Consider the following 14929-nt stretch of genomic DNA (forward strand, 5'->3'; position numbering starts at 1 on the left):
TCGCCAGGTGCCGTCCAGGCCGTATCCCGAATCCTGTCTAAGGTCGAATGACAGTCCGCCGTGTGGACGGGCCCCGCTGCGTCGGTCACATTTCTTACAGAAGAAACAAAGGTCCCTGGCTTCTCCCCGTCCTTTCCAGGCTGAACTACAGTTTTGCTCACTTCGATGCTGGGATCGGGGTAATGGCCTCCAGCAGGGCTCTGACCGCGAGCCGCGCTGTGGCCGTCGCGGGGACACAGCATCCTCCGCGCACACGCGCACCCCATAAGCACGTCCTGACAGCCGCATCCACACCGGTCTGCCCTGCTGCGCCCCCGGCCCGTGGGGTCCCCAGGATGCGGTCCGCCAGGCTCACCCGGGTGACCTCTGGCCCAGGCCGGCCGGGGAAGGGCATCCGGGGACACGGAGTGCCAAGCAGTCAACTAGCAGGGGCAGGTCTGGGGGGCAGAGTGCCCGGGGCCGAGCAGGCCCCTCCCACCAAACAGGAGATGGGCCTTCGGGCTGGAGGTGAGGCTGGCGGAGTCACACTGGAGATCCCGCGGTGGTCCGGCCTGTGGGCCAGGTGGTGACGAGAGGCTGGAGGGGCAGGTCCCGGGTGAGCCCCAGGAAGAGGTCTCACTGCCCGCGACGGACAGCAGCTTCCATCAGAGAGGAGCACGGTTCCTATGTGCAGGCTCCTGGGCAAGGGGCTGCCAGGGCCTGACCTTGTGGCCCACCCCCTCCCACCCCTTACACCCCTTCCCACCCCTCCCATCCCTCCCCATCCCTTCTCGCACCCTCCCACCCCCTCCCACCCCTTCCACCCCTTCCCACCCCCTCCCAACCCTCTCACCCCTTCCCACCCCTTCCAACCCTTCTCACCCTTCCCACCCCCCCACCCCTCCCCATCCCTTCCCACTCTTTCCTACCCCTCCAATCCCCTCCCACCCCTTCCCACCCCTTCCCACCCCTTCCCACCACTTCTCCCTCCCATCCCTCCCACCCCTCCCCACCCCTTCCCACCCCCGCCCACCTCTCCCCATCCCTTCTCACCCCCTCCCACCCCTCCCCATCCCTTCTCACCCCCTCCCATCCCCTCCCACCCCTTCCATCCCTTCCCACTCCCTCCCACCCCTCCCATCCCCTGTCACCCGTCCCACCCCTTCCATCCCCTCCCACCTCTCCCCGTCCCTTCTCACCCCCTCCCAACCCTCCCACACCCTCCCACCCCTCCCCATCCCTCCTCACCCCCTTCCATCCCCTCCTACCCCCTCCCACCCCCTCCCATCTCTCCCAATCCCTTCCCACCCCCTCCCACCCACTCTCACACCTTCCCACCCCCTCACCCCTTCCCACCCTTTCCATCCCTTCTCACCCCTCCCACCCCCTCCCACCCCCTCCCCCCCCACCCCTTCCCACCCTTTCCATCCCTTCTCACTCTTCCCACCCCTTCCAACCCTTCTCACCCCCTCCCACCTCCTCCCACCCCCTCCCACCCCCTCCCACCCCTCCCCATCCCTTCCCACCCTTTTCCACCCCTTCTCACTCCCTCTCACCCCTTCCCACCCCATCACCACCCCTTCCCACCACTTCTCACCCCCTCCCACCCCCTCCCACCCCCTCCCACCACCTCCCACCCTTCCATCCCTTCTCACTCCCTCCCACCCCCTCCCACCCCTTCCCACCCCTTCTCACCCCCTCCCACCACTCCTCACAACCCCACCCCTTGGCACCCCGCGCCATCTCTTCTCACCCCTCCCACCCCCTAATACCCCCTCTCACCCCCTCCCACCCCCTCCCCCCCACCCCTCCCCATCCCTTCCCACCCTTTCCCACCCCTTCTCACTCCCTCTCACCCCCTCCCACCCCATCACCACCCCTTCCCACCACTTCTCACCCCCTCCCACCCCCTCCCACCCCCTCCCACCCCCTCCCACCACCTCCCACCCTTCCATCCCTTCTCACTCCCTCCCACCCCCTCCCACCCCTTCTCACCCCTTCTCACCCCCTCCCACCACTCCTCACAACCCCACCCCTTGGCACCCCGCGCCATCTCTTCTCACCCCTCCCACCCCCTAATACCCCCTCTCACCCCCTCCCACCCCCTCCCCCCCACCCCTCCCCATCCCTTCCCACCCTTTCCCACCCCTTCCCACTCCCTCCCACCCCCTCCCACCCCTCCACCCCCTCTCACCCCTTCCCACCCTTTCCATCCCTTCTCACTCCCTCTCACCCCCTCTCACCCCATCCCCACCCCTTCCCACCACTTCTCACCCCCTCCCACCCCCTCCCACCCCCTCCCACCACCTCCCACCCTTCCATCCCTTCTCACTCCCTCCCACCCCCTCCCACCCCTTCCCACCCCTTCTCACCCCCTCCCACCCCTCCTCACAACCCCACCCCTTGGCACCCTGCGCCATCCCTTCTCACCCCTCCCACCCCCTAATACCCCCTCTCACCCCCTCCCCCCCTCCCCCCCACCCCTCCCCATCCCTTCCCACCCTTTCCCACCCCTTCCCACTCCCTCCCACCCCCTCCCACCTCTCCCGCCCCCTCTCACCCCTTCCCACCCTTTCCATCCCTTCTCACCCCTCCCACCCCCTCCCACCCCCTCCCCATCCCTTCCCACCCTTTCCCACCCCTTCCCACTCTCCCACCCCCTCCCACCCCCTCTCACCCCTTCCCACCCTTTCCATCCCTTCTCACCCCTCCCACCCCCTCCCACCCTCTCCCACCCCCTCTCACCCCTTCCCACCCTTTCCATCCCTTTTCACTCCTCCCACCCCTTCCATCCCTTCTCACCCCCTCCCACCCCCTCACACCCCCTCCCACCCCTTCCCACCTCTTCCCACCCCCTCCCACCCCCTCCCACCCCTTCCCACCTCTTCCCACCCCCTCCCACACCTTCCATCCCTTCCCACCCCTTCCCACCCCCTCCCACCCCTTCCCACCCCAGTGTTCCAAGATGGCAGCCTGGCTTCGGCATCTGGACCAAGAACCCAAAGAAGGAGTTGGGGCAGAGTGTGTCAGGGGGTCAGTTGAGTCCACACGCTCACACCCCACAGCATGAACCGTGTCCCCTGGCCCCACTGCATCCTGCCAGAGCCGTGTGGCCTCAAAGCTCCCAGTGGACATGTCCTGTGCGGCAGAGATGAGTCCTGGGACCCAGGCCTGGAAGGGCAGGAGGAAGAACGGGGCGAGGGAAGATGGGGGGACGGTGGGGAGGGTGGCCCCTGTGCCCAGAGCCGCGTGTGCCCATCTGCAGGGGGGTGGAATTGCCCATTTTACTGATGGGAAGACTGAGGACCCGACCGGCCCCACGGCGGCACACTGGCAGAGACAAGTGTCATGAATCGAATGTTCTCTTGCTGAGGGCCTGGCCCCCGTGGAGTGGCGGGGGGCTCATCACGGGATTAATGTCCTCATGAGAGGGCACCCCGGAGCCCCCACCCTGCCCAGCACGTGAGGGCGTGACAAGAGGGAGGTCTGCTAACGAGGCGGGTCCTTACTGGGACGGCCACACGGCCCCCAGAGCTGGGGGCGAAGTCTGTCACTCTGGCAGGATTTCAGCCCTGGGCCCTGAGGGGGGTCCTGGTCCAGGGCACGCCCCCGCCCCCGTGCAGGGAGGGCCGGGCACAATTATCAGATGTCGGTTCCAAGACGCCCCCGAAGGAAGCGGCCACATGCAGCACTGGGAATGCGGAAGCCGCCTGGTGTCCTGCCACGCAGGCCTTCGAAGTCCCGATGGAAACCTCTACGGTTAACACTTACGAGGTAAGTGTGTGGACACAAGATGGGGGAGAAAAGACAGGACAGAGGCCCCAGGGGAACGGGGCCACCGTGGCCGGGGAGAGCCGCCTCCTGGCTGGATCCCCGGGGGACGCCCCACCGTCAGCCGCATTGGCCAGAGGCCTGGGCCGGGGACAGGCCGCCCGCAGCACCGGTGCGAGGACCTCCCACGGGACACCTCCCTCCGAAGTGGGGGGGCTGCTGGGTCCTGAGCACCACGCCCACCCAGCCCTCCCCAAATTCCCGACGTGCAGCCTGGGGAGGGCCACGCCTTGGGGGAGGGCGGGAAGCAACCGAGGGTGTGGACTCAAATCGGGGGCATACGTGTGCTCACATGTCTGTGTGCACGCGTGGCCGTGCCCCTGCACGCACATACACACGTTCACTTCTAAAGTGCTGACCCTGGGGCGGGGTTCTGATCCCTGCTCTGGCACTCACAGGTGGTTTGACCTTGAGCGAGGAATGTTGGCCCCTCTGCCTCAGTGTTCCCATCTGCAAATGGGGCCCGGATGGGGACCCGCCTCCCGGGGCGAGGAGAGGAAGAGCTGATCCGTCTGGGTGGAGCTCCAAAGATGCCCGGTCACCCCTGGTGGCTCCAGGACCCCAGGTGGCCCCTTTCTGATCTGGTCGGAGGCCAGTGGCCATGCTGGCCGCTCCCTGGGGCACAGAGACGAGGTGTAGAGAGCAATTACTCTGGTCATTTACGCTCAGATTTATCTTAATCGGCAGCACGTTAGAAACGCACATCGGATGACCGTGTGACGCCTGTTCTGTGTATGATCCTCTGTCCTCTAAGGGCTGCTCCACGGTAATTACGTTCTGTGTTTAATTCACAGCGTGATCGGTAATGCACGTCGTGCGGGGCCGTCCCCAGGACCCCCCAGGACCTCCCCCCCAGGAGTCACTCACGTGCACGGGAGCAACGCGGAGGCCATCGCCGCCCCCGGAAGTCACTCATCCGGAGCCTGGAGGTCCCCAGTCCTGTCCTCTGCTGGCCCCGTCTGGGCCCTGGCATCGTCACAACACCCACAGTAATGAAGACTGGTCTGTGTGTGTGTCTGTATTTGCCACCTTCCCGGGAAGGCTCAGAGCAGCACATGTGAGCCACTGCGGGCCCCGCAGCCCCGTCCGGAGCCAGCGGGCGGTCAGGCTAGGGCGCACGGGCCGGTGGCCCCCCTCTTCTGTCCTAGCAACACGGATGGTGGTGATGGAGGGACGGGAGGGGCGGGTGGAGCCGGTGGGGCCGGAAGGGGGGAGGACCCGGCCGCTCTGCCCCTCTGCCCCCCCCCCCCCCAGCTACCCTGGCTCCCCAGAGACGGCTCGTGGGGGCACCTCCGCACACTGTCCCTTTGCGCTGCCCGCGGTGGCCTCACCCGTGGGGCGTCTCTCGTTTGGTCTGAAGGGGAGAGAGCGTGAACTCAGGGGCCGTGGACCTGAGAGCACCTTGCGGGTGCCGTCCGCCCTCGAGCAACACGGATGTGAACCACGTGGGTCCACGGCACGCAGGACCTTACAGGGCGGCCCTGTGGGCGAATTCTGTCTTCTTTCTTTTCTTAGCGCATCCCTCCGTCTAGCTCACTTGGTGGGGAGGGTCCGACAACACACACGGCACGCCCAGCGTGAGTCCGGGGTCGCTGCTGCTGTGCACACGCTCCCGCCAGCGGAGGCCAGCGGCTGTTGGGGGGGGGGGGGGCGTCAAAGCTGCACTTGGAGCGGCGGGCGGGCGGGCGCCCCAGCCAGGACGTGTTCAAGGGCAGACCGTGGGTTCCCGCTGCCTGGGCCTGCACCCGGCCCACCAGGGCGAGCACCCGGCCCGGCCGGACGGTCCGCCCCTCAGGAAATAAACGCGTTCTTGCAGCGCCCCGGGCCCAGAAGGGCCAGATAAGGACGGTCGTGGCCGCGGACGGCGGAGTCCTTGTCCTGAGAAGCACCAGGGGCGTCGTTTAAAATGAAGGTTAGGCTGGGGCGCCTGGGTGGCGCAGTCGGTTAAGCGTCCGACTTCAGCCAGGTCACGATCTCGCGGTCCGTGAGTTCGAGCCCCGCGTCAGGCTCTGGGCTGATGGCTCAGAGCCTGGAGCCTGTTTCCGATTCTGTGTCTCCCTCTCTCTCTGCCCCTCCCCCGTTCATGCTCTGTCTCTCTCTGTCCCAAAAATAAATAAACGTTGAAAAAAAAATTTTTTTTAATAAATAAATAAAATAAAATAAAATAAAATAAATAAAATGAAGGTTAGGGGCGCCTGGGTGGCGCAGTCGGTTAAGCGTCTGACTCCCGATCTCAGCTCAGGTCTCGGGCTCAGTTTGTGAATTTGAGCACCGTGTTGGGCTCTGCGCAGGCAGTGGGGGGCCCGCTGGGGATTCTCTCCCTCCCTCTCTCTCTGCCCCTCCCCTGCTTACGCTGTCTCTCTCTCTCTCTCTCTCTCCCCCCACCCCAAATAAACATTTAAATACATATGTATATAAAATTAGGGTTGTATAATGAAGCTTGGGGGACGCCTGTCTGATCACAAGGAAATACCGCATGGAGTGTATATCTTGGTGAAGAGGGTCTTCCGGGCTTCTTCCTCCAAGATGCCCCTCCCCTCCACCCCTCCTCCTCCTCCTTCCTCTCCTCCACCCCTCCCCCACCCCTCCCCCACGCTCCCCTTCCCCTCTTCCTCCTCCTCCTCCCTCCTCCCCCTTCTCTCCACCCCTCCCCCTCCTCCCCTCCTCCCTCCCCCCTCCCGTCCTCCTCTTCTCCCTTCTTCCCCCGCTCCTTCCCCTGCCCCACTTGTCCTAGCTCCTTTCCTCTGCCCCAGGCTGCAGTTGCAGGGCTCATAAGCCGGCAGCTGAGTTGTCCCCTTCCTGGCCACCTCTGATCTCTGACAACAGTACACACGCCATGAGCAACAACTACTGAATTAAGACCAGAGCTGCGTAGGGGATGGGGCCCTTCAGGGTGGGGTGGGCGCCTCGGTTCGGAGAGCCCCCCGGGGCCATATGCCCAGGTGTCTTGGCCACACGCATCTGGCAGAGCCACCTTTGTGTTTGGGGACAGGGGCTACTTCTGGAAAATGCCGAGTGTCTAGTGTCTCCGTGTGAATCCAGCCCCAAGAGGAGCCTCCCGGGCTCAGGATGACAGGTGACGTCTAAATAGCTCTCGACTTGTTATCTCCAAGCACCAGATTAAACAAGCCTTCTCTCTCCTCGCAGCTGAGAAATGCGGCAGACGCCTCCTTGTTTACCAAGGACAACAGCCGACTGAGAGACGGACGGTTTGTCACTCTTCTGATGTCCCCAGTTGTGACTGAACGTCCTGTTCCACGGCTTCAGAATGAGGATCTTGGCTGGAGGTGGGGAGGGAGGTGGAAGATGTGTCCACCACCTGGGGAGCGCCTCCCACTGCTGAGCCCCAGGCAGCTCTGACCCGGGCCCACCTCCCAACACCCAGGCAGGACCGGCCACAGACCCGGGATTTCTTGGCATAAAGTCCATGGGTGGCTCAGTCAGTTGAGCGTCTGGCTCTTCTCGTTTTTAATTTTGTTTTTAACGTTTTATTTATTTTTGACAGGCAGAGAAAGAGCATAAGCAGGGGAGGAGCAGAGAGAGAGGGAGACGCAGAATCCGAAGCAGGCTCCAGGCCCCGAACTGTCAGCACAGAGCCCGACGCGGGGCTCGAACCCACAAACTGCAACATCATGACCTGAGCCGAAGCCGGACGCTCCACCGACGGAGCCCCCCCAGGCCCCCTGAGCGTCTGACTCTTGATTTTGGCTCAGGTCACGATCGCGGCAACGATCATGGGGTTGAGGCCCAAGCTGGGCTGCACGCTGAGCCTGTTTAAGGTTCTCTCTCCCCCTCCCCCTCCCCCCCAAATTAAAAAATAATATTATTATAAAAAATAAATAAACCTGAAAATCCTGTTCTAAGATATAAAGGAAAGGGCCACTGAAAGACTTAGCAGTCATTTACCTTTCAGTCTGAATTAGTATCGGCTATTTCACCAGCAGATTTGGATGACGTGGGGGAGGGCAGAGGGTGGCAGGGTACATGCGGCCACAGAGGAGGGGCAGGTGGAAAGGGTGCCAGCTGTAAGAAAAGCCCCCAAAGCGAGCTAGGAACCTCTGAAGACAAAAGTCTTCATTCTCCCCCCTAATTGGGGCCGGCCTCGGGCTCAGCCTCCCAGTGCTCCGAAGGATGGCTGAGGGCCAGGCTGCCGCGTGGGCGCGGCGAGCCTCGGTGCCGTGAGCAGACGCCCCCGGGCCCGGAGCCGCCGCTGAGCACAGAGCCGCAGGCAACGCAGTGAGGCCCCCGCCACACCGGGTACGTGCTGATGCCTACCGAGGGGGGGGCTGCGGAGGGGGGCACCGTGGGCATCGGGGGGCCCGTGCAGAACGTGAGTTTGAGCCGACACCTGGGGAGGAGGCGGCAGGCGGGGGCGGAGGGGGGTGTGTGGAGACGGCCCAGGGCCCAGACGGCTGGAGACGGCGGCCCTCCACCACCCACACTGTGAGCCAGGCGCGGGCGGGCGGGGGGCGGCCCCGGACCCACGGGCAGACCCTCCGTCGGGACCCCGGGTAGGGGCAACCTCTCTAGGCAGACTCCACGCCCCAGGGGCAGGGCCGGGCCTCAGCCACATGCCCCCGGAGGACCTGCAAGCCAGAGTGCCCAGCGGAGCAGAGAAGCCTCCGGCGTCTCGGGGTGCCGGGCTGGCGGGGCAGGCGGGTTATCGTTTCCTGAGAAAGCCCCGTGGGCACACATCTCAGCATGAAACCCATCTGTCCAAAAGTTTGGAAAATCAGAGTCACCGAAGTTTGTTTCCCATTAAGACCCCGCTGTCCTTCCCTCTTGCAAGACAGTCCTCGAGGTCCAGTCCGGGCAGGCTGGAGGCCCCCGCCCTTCCCGCAGGGACAGAGCCTGGTCATCAAAGAACCAACCGTCACCTCTCCCTCCCGGAACCGTGGACTGGCCTTGACTCGCGCCTGCCGAAGGGACGTGTGGGGGCAGCCGGGGCCCGAAGGGACGTGTGGGGACGGGCGGGACGCACACACGGCGTCTTCCTTTTCCTTTCATTGTCACGTCGTCACAGGAGGGTTCGTGGAGAATCCGGAACAGGGCAGACGCCATCCCGGGCACAGAGGACACCAGCCACGCGGACAGACAGGCAGACGCTCAGGGCCTCCTGAGGCGGACAGCAGACAGTCAGAGGGGGGACGTGGCAGAGGGGACCCCGCCCCCACCCGAGCTCAGCGGTCACTCTCGAGAAGTGTCTCCATCCCACACCTTCCCCTCCTATGGGGCCCAGTCCTTTCCAAAGACTTCCTGCTGGTCTTAGACCCCCCAGGACTTTCCAGAAAGTCCTAGAAAACCTTGGAAAGTCTCAGGCTGGCCCGGCTCGGGAACCCCTATTGTGTTCCAAACAGAGGTGGCCCGCACATTGATGCCCCCACACCTGTGTCCACCGCTCTGGCCCTCGCTGCTCAGGTGATGGCACCGTGCATGCCAGGCGGGGGGACCCTGTGGCCAAGGGAGGGGTGGAGCTGAAGGAAGGCCCCCTGGTGGCCGTGGAGCCGACGCCTCACCGGTGTGGGGCTCAGGGGACGTTTCCACGGGCGCCCTGGGCAAAGCAGCTGTCACGTGTGCCTCACCTGCCCCGTCTGCCCCCAGCCCTGCTTCCTGGTGTCCTGCCCCCATACTCCCTGCGTGTGCTCCCGCCTCACGTCTGTCTCGGGGTGGGGGGGGGACCCAGGCGTCTTCCCGGCACCCTCAGATCTCATCAGTTCCCCCCACGTCCCGCTCTGTTTTCCCACAGGGTGACACGGAGCTCAGGAGAGGCTGCGACCTGCGGGCAAGGCAGGAATGGCCCCCAGGCCGCCTGACTCTGTCCCCTCCTCTGCCTGGGGAAGGCTTTGCAGGAGCAGCAGGAACCCCGACGAGAAGGGAGCAGGGGCAGCGGGTCCGTTGCAAACGCGCCCCGGCTCGCGGCCCAGAGGCCCCTGCGCTGCCTCCCTGCCCCTGTGACTCCGCGTCATTACTCGGGGCTCACCTCTCCTTCCACGGCCTTCGTTCAGGCAGGAGACGCCTCCGTGGACTCCTGAGCGGGAAGGAGGCGCCGCCCGGCTCCCGGCTCCACGACTCAACGGCGGGCAGAGAGGACTGCCCTTCAATAGTTTTATTCGACCCCAGACGTGGTTCTGCTAAGTGTGTAGAAACGCGAGGACGGTGCCCCTCGCCGGCCTCCCTGACCTGCAATGCGCTTCGTGCCCTGGCTTGCCCTCTTCCCCCAAATTCCTTTATTAGCATTTTCCGACAAAGTCAGATACTCCTTGTCAGTGTGCGGGCGGGTCAGGAAGGGGGTGGACTGTTGGCCTCGGGGTGACTCCCCTTAGCTTACTGAGGGGAGACCGCGGGGGGGGGGGGGGCTGGCCGCCCGGTGCCACCAGGTCGCAGAGGACGGGCCCCGGGAGGACGGCGCCCCGCAGGCCTGGGGAGGACAGGGCCCCGCGGGGAGGACGGCTCCCTGTGGCCCCGGGAGAGACCGGGACCGGGCTGCTCGGGGGCTCAGGTGGACGCCGAGGGCAGAGCTGCTGGTGAACTGGGGAGGACATAGCACTGGGAGCCTCCAACTGTATTTTCTCAGAAGTGTGTTTTTCTCGAGTGACCCGGCTGTGCAGGCAAGTCAGTCGGAGACGGTGACGTGCTGCTATGAAGCTAATCGTCAGCCGTCACAGGAAGAAGCAAATTATCCCCACTCCGCTCCCGGCAGACCGAAGTGTCTCGGGAGCTAATGTCTTCATCATCAAGCCTTGAAATTTCCAGAGAAGGCGGGAGTCCGTCGGTGCGTGCCTCTGTCCTCATTTCCCGACCGGGTGCGTGAAACCGCGGGCCTGCCTGGCGGCTGCCCTGCCCTCCCCCCACTTCACACAGAAAGGGCCGGGGGGTCGAGGGGCACCAGAACCCGCAAGTGACGTCTGAAGTGCTCGACTGCAGGTGCCGGAAAGCCCAGCGGAACCAGACTGAGAGCAGACTGGGGGGGCAGGGGGTGGGGGGGTTGGGGGGTGGGCAGGCTCCAGGCGCCCCGGGACTCAGGGCTCAGAGCGGCGTCCCCGGAAGCAGTTTGGCGACCGCAACCAAGAGTGTCTGCCCTTCCCAGCAAGTGGGGAGGGGTCTGAGGGTCCACCTTGCGCCCCCGGGGCCGTGGGAATGGGGTCTCTGGTTTCCTGGGGGCGGGAGAGGGCAGGGCCAGCCTGGGGGAGCCAGGGGTGTGGGCGAGCCAGGCCAGCACATGTCCCCCGCGGGGTCGGCGCCAGCTGTCCACGGCAGAGCAGCGCTGTTTGGCCCGTTGTGAGGGCTAACAAAGGAGCAACAGATTTCCCATCCAGAGGCCCAGGCTGCCACGCAGGAGCGCTGTTTGGAACAAGATGACAGAAGCCAGACTCGGAGCTTCTGGGCCGCGAAGGAAGTCGCCGGCCAGACGATTTGCTCAGCACCATCGAGCGGCCTCGGAAGGCGAGTAAGCCACCGCGCCTCGCAGCCGTCACGCTCACTGTGCGTGGGAGCCCGCGTGCGACGCGGCCGTGTGTGCCGGGAGCGAGCGGGTTCAGGCGGGAAAAGCACTGGGAACAGAGCAGGCACAGAGAATCCCGCAGAGTCGTGCTGTCGTGACGAAAGCAGTGCCGTGCGTGTGCGCACACGTCCGAGTGTGTGTGAGCGCGTGTGCACACGTGTGCGTGCGGGGCTGCGTGAGCGTGCGGTTCGTAGGAGTGTGAGCGTGTACTTACGATCTCAGCAGATCCTGTCCGTCTGTGAGGCACGCATAATCGGAGCGTGTTTTCGTTGATCGTTTCCCCGGGAACGCGTTTCCTCCCGCGTGCTAATGCTCCCCTCCCCCAGCGAGGTGGGAGGGAGTCTCATGGATGGAGGGGGGCGGGGAGATCCCAGGGAGGGGGGGTTGCAAGGAAGAGGGGTTCCAGCACCCTCTCTCTTGCTACTGGGCATCTCCCCCACAGCTTCCAACCTGGGGTCCCACAGCCACGAGCGCGTGCCAGGATGTAGAAGCCAGAAGAGGCCTTACCTGGAGTGGGCCTTTCTCTGCACGCCCGCGGCCAGAGCGCATGCCCACGGCACGTCTGCCTGCAGAGCCGGGAGACTCAGGGTGGAGGGCAGAGGGACGCAGGGATACCTGCCGATGACCCGGTGGCCGCGGCTGTCTGGGGTCCCCAACTTGCCGTGGGGGCCGCACCGGAACCCACGGGCTGCCCGGCCTGCTGTGCGCTTCTGTGGGACCCCTCCTCCACCACCCTAGGCTCTAGGCTCTGGAGTTCACTTGCCCGCGCCCCCCCCCCCCCCCGGGGCACCTGGCTGCATTTGGAAAGGGTGTTGCCTTGAACGGGCCAGGGCCATCGGAGCTTCGAGGCAGGAATGACAAAGAAGGCTCCGGTTCAGGTTTTATTTCTGGAACTTGTATGAAGTCACTGGAAGATGAGAGAGTGTTCTATTTAAATATTTCTAGGCAACTAGAATTCCTGATTACAGACAAAGGGAGCGTGTGCTTCGGATCCACAGAGAAAGCTGGAAGCGGGAGCATCATGTTTATGCAAAACTCCATCCTCCCCGCCAAGGAGGAGAGAAGACGGGAAGGCGGAGGAAAGAGAGGTGGGAACCTAGCTGCCCAGCCCGGCCTGGTGCCGCCTGCCTGGTGAAGCCGAGGGAGGTGCCTGGGGCCGGGGTGGGGGGGCACAGGGAGGGGTCCCCGCACCCCGCCGTCAGAGAGCCAGCGCACTGTGGAATCTGCGAATCCCCGTCCCCCTTCCTCCCGACAATAAATGGAAGCCTCACATTAGCCGAAAGGGATCCTTTCGGCTTTAAATTGCCTGCTACGTTCCCAGGCGTGCCTGGGAAATTCAACCGCAAATCAGCAAATTTATAAGAGGCATAAAAACCCAGGCTCCTGGGATGAGGTGATGGCACCCCGCCTCTCTGCACACTGAGCAGGTGGAAGTTGGTCCTTCTGTGTCAGACGTGCTGTGTGTGTGTGTGCACGTGCGTGTGCGTGCGCATGTGTGTGTGTGTGTCTTTGCCCAGAGCAAATTAGGGACCCTCCTTCCAGCATGACCTGGAGGGGGGAGGGGAGGGCGGCAGCGACCTCCGGTGGGAGTGTCACCCCATCAGCTCCAAACCTGGGCCAGAGACGCTGGATTGCAGCTTCCAAGGCAAGTGTAACCAGCACCCTCCGGGGCCCGCGGTGAAGCCATGGGGAGCCCCCCGGGACACTCGTAGAGAACCGCGTGGCACTGACAGGCCTTGGAAGTCAGACTTTCTCATCTCCTAGGAGGTGAGCCAACGGGCCCCTTCCTGCAAATCACCAGCTTCCTTGCGCGTCTCCTTGGAGAAGCCTTCAGTGTCCCAAATGGGGCTCCCACTGGCTGGCGCAGGGCCTCCGGGGCTCCCCACCTGCCCTTCTCGGCGGTGGCTCTGCTTGACGAATCTCCGGTTAGGCTGGCTGCTGTGCAGGGTGACTGACGCCTGTGAAGATGTAGGCCGACGATCCTGAGGGAACCAACCCCTGACCTGCAGCCACGAGCTCAGCCGTCCGTGCATATCTCTGCACGGAGCCTGCAGCGCACGGGGAATAAACCCCCACACGTACACCCGCTGCGCCCCTGCGGCCTTGCCTCTCCTTCCTCACCTCTGGCCGCGGAGCTCTTTCCACACCACCCGTGTCCCCCCGCCAGCCAGGCCCCCCGGCCCTCCTCCCGTCACTCCCGTCACCCTCCACCAGAAAACACTTGTGCACTTGGTGTTGTGCAGACAGTGTGCCGTGAGCTCTGTGAAAGTGGCCTCCTGTCGTTGGGCGCTGACCACACTCAGTAAGTGCTGGACAGGTGGCGAACTGGACGGTGAATGCAGGGGAAGCCCTACGGAGAGGGCCTCCGGTCGGCGGAAACGAAGTCTCTTTGCAGCATTTGTCCCCAGGGAGCCCAGGGGCGGGGGGGGGGGGGCGGCCAGGGCCCACGCAGCACCCTTTTGTGAAGGCGTCCTCAGTGGCTCTAATGCATGTTCACCAGAAAGGTGCAGCCCAGTCACGAGCCCGAGCAGCGGCTTCCAGGAAGGGGTCACCTGGACGCACGCAGCCCCCTCCGGGGCCCTCCTGGCTCTTGCTCTGGGCTCTGCTGTCTCTACGACCACACGCCCAGCCCAGGGGGCCTCAGGGCAGGGGCAGCAGGTGGGCTGGCCGGTGGAGACCCTCTGAGCCCCCGTGCCCGGGTGCCCGACACACGTGGGCACGCGCACGCACACACGTGCACACAGACCCCGTGAGGGGCGGGTGAGTCACCAGGAGGACGGGAGGGGCGAGGGCCAGGCGGCGAAGCTCCAGGGGCCAGGGGCCAGACGGCCAGGACGCACCCGCAGCCGGGATGTGCCGTGAGCACACGGGCGCCCGGGCGGAGGGAGGCTCCCCGGCCCCTCCGCCGGATCGCGCTCACACCTCGCTCACACTTGCACGTGTGTTGCCCTATTTTTACAATTTTCCTTGGAATGCTGTACGTTCTGGAACATATGCAATTTCCACGCCGCGCATGAGAAGATCTACAGCGAACACTCACACACGCACACTACGTTTCCTCGGTGTCTCCAAAGGAACGTTCTCCCCCCGCCCCCCGCAGGAAACATCATGATATACCGACACGGTCCTGCCGTTAACTTTAAAAAAATTTTTTTTTTTTTAACGTTTATTTTATTTTTGAGACAGAGAGAGAGACAGAGCATGGACGGGGGAGGGGCAGAGAGAGAGGGAGACACAGAATCGGAAACAGGCTCCAGGCTCCGAGCCATCAGCCCAGAGCCCGATGCGGGGCTCGAACTCACGGACCGCGAGATCGCGACCTGGCTGAAGTCAGACGCTTAACTGACTGAGCCACCCAGGCGCCCCAACTTTTTTATTTTTAATTTAGCCCCAGCGCTTGCCACCAAGAGCTGTCCGACGGCGGACGGGGCCCAGGGGAGAGAGAGGCACACCTGCAAAGCAGAAGGGGCCCCACGGCGCCGGTGACCCAGGGACCAAATTCCTGTAGCCAGAAAACCACTCCTATTCCCCAACCAGGACCTTCACTCCTGAGATGGGTGAGTAGCCCCCACTTCCCCCACAGCTGTGGGGCGGGTGGCTCGGGGGCTTCAGTGCACA

The sequence above is a fragment of the Puma concolor genome, chromosome A3 (genome assembly GCF_028749965.1).
Source record: "Puma concolor isolate L17-30 chromosome A3, mPumCon1.1.hap2, whole genome shotgun sequence".
Classification (NCBI taxonomy): Eukaryota; Metazoa; Chordata; class Mammalia; order Carnivora; family Felidae; genus Puma; species Puma concolor.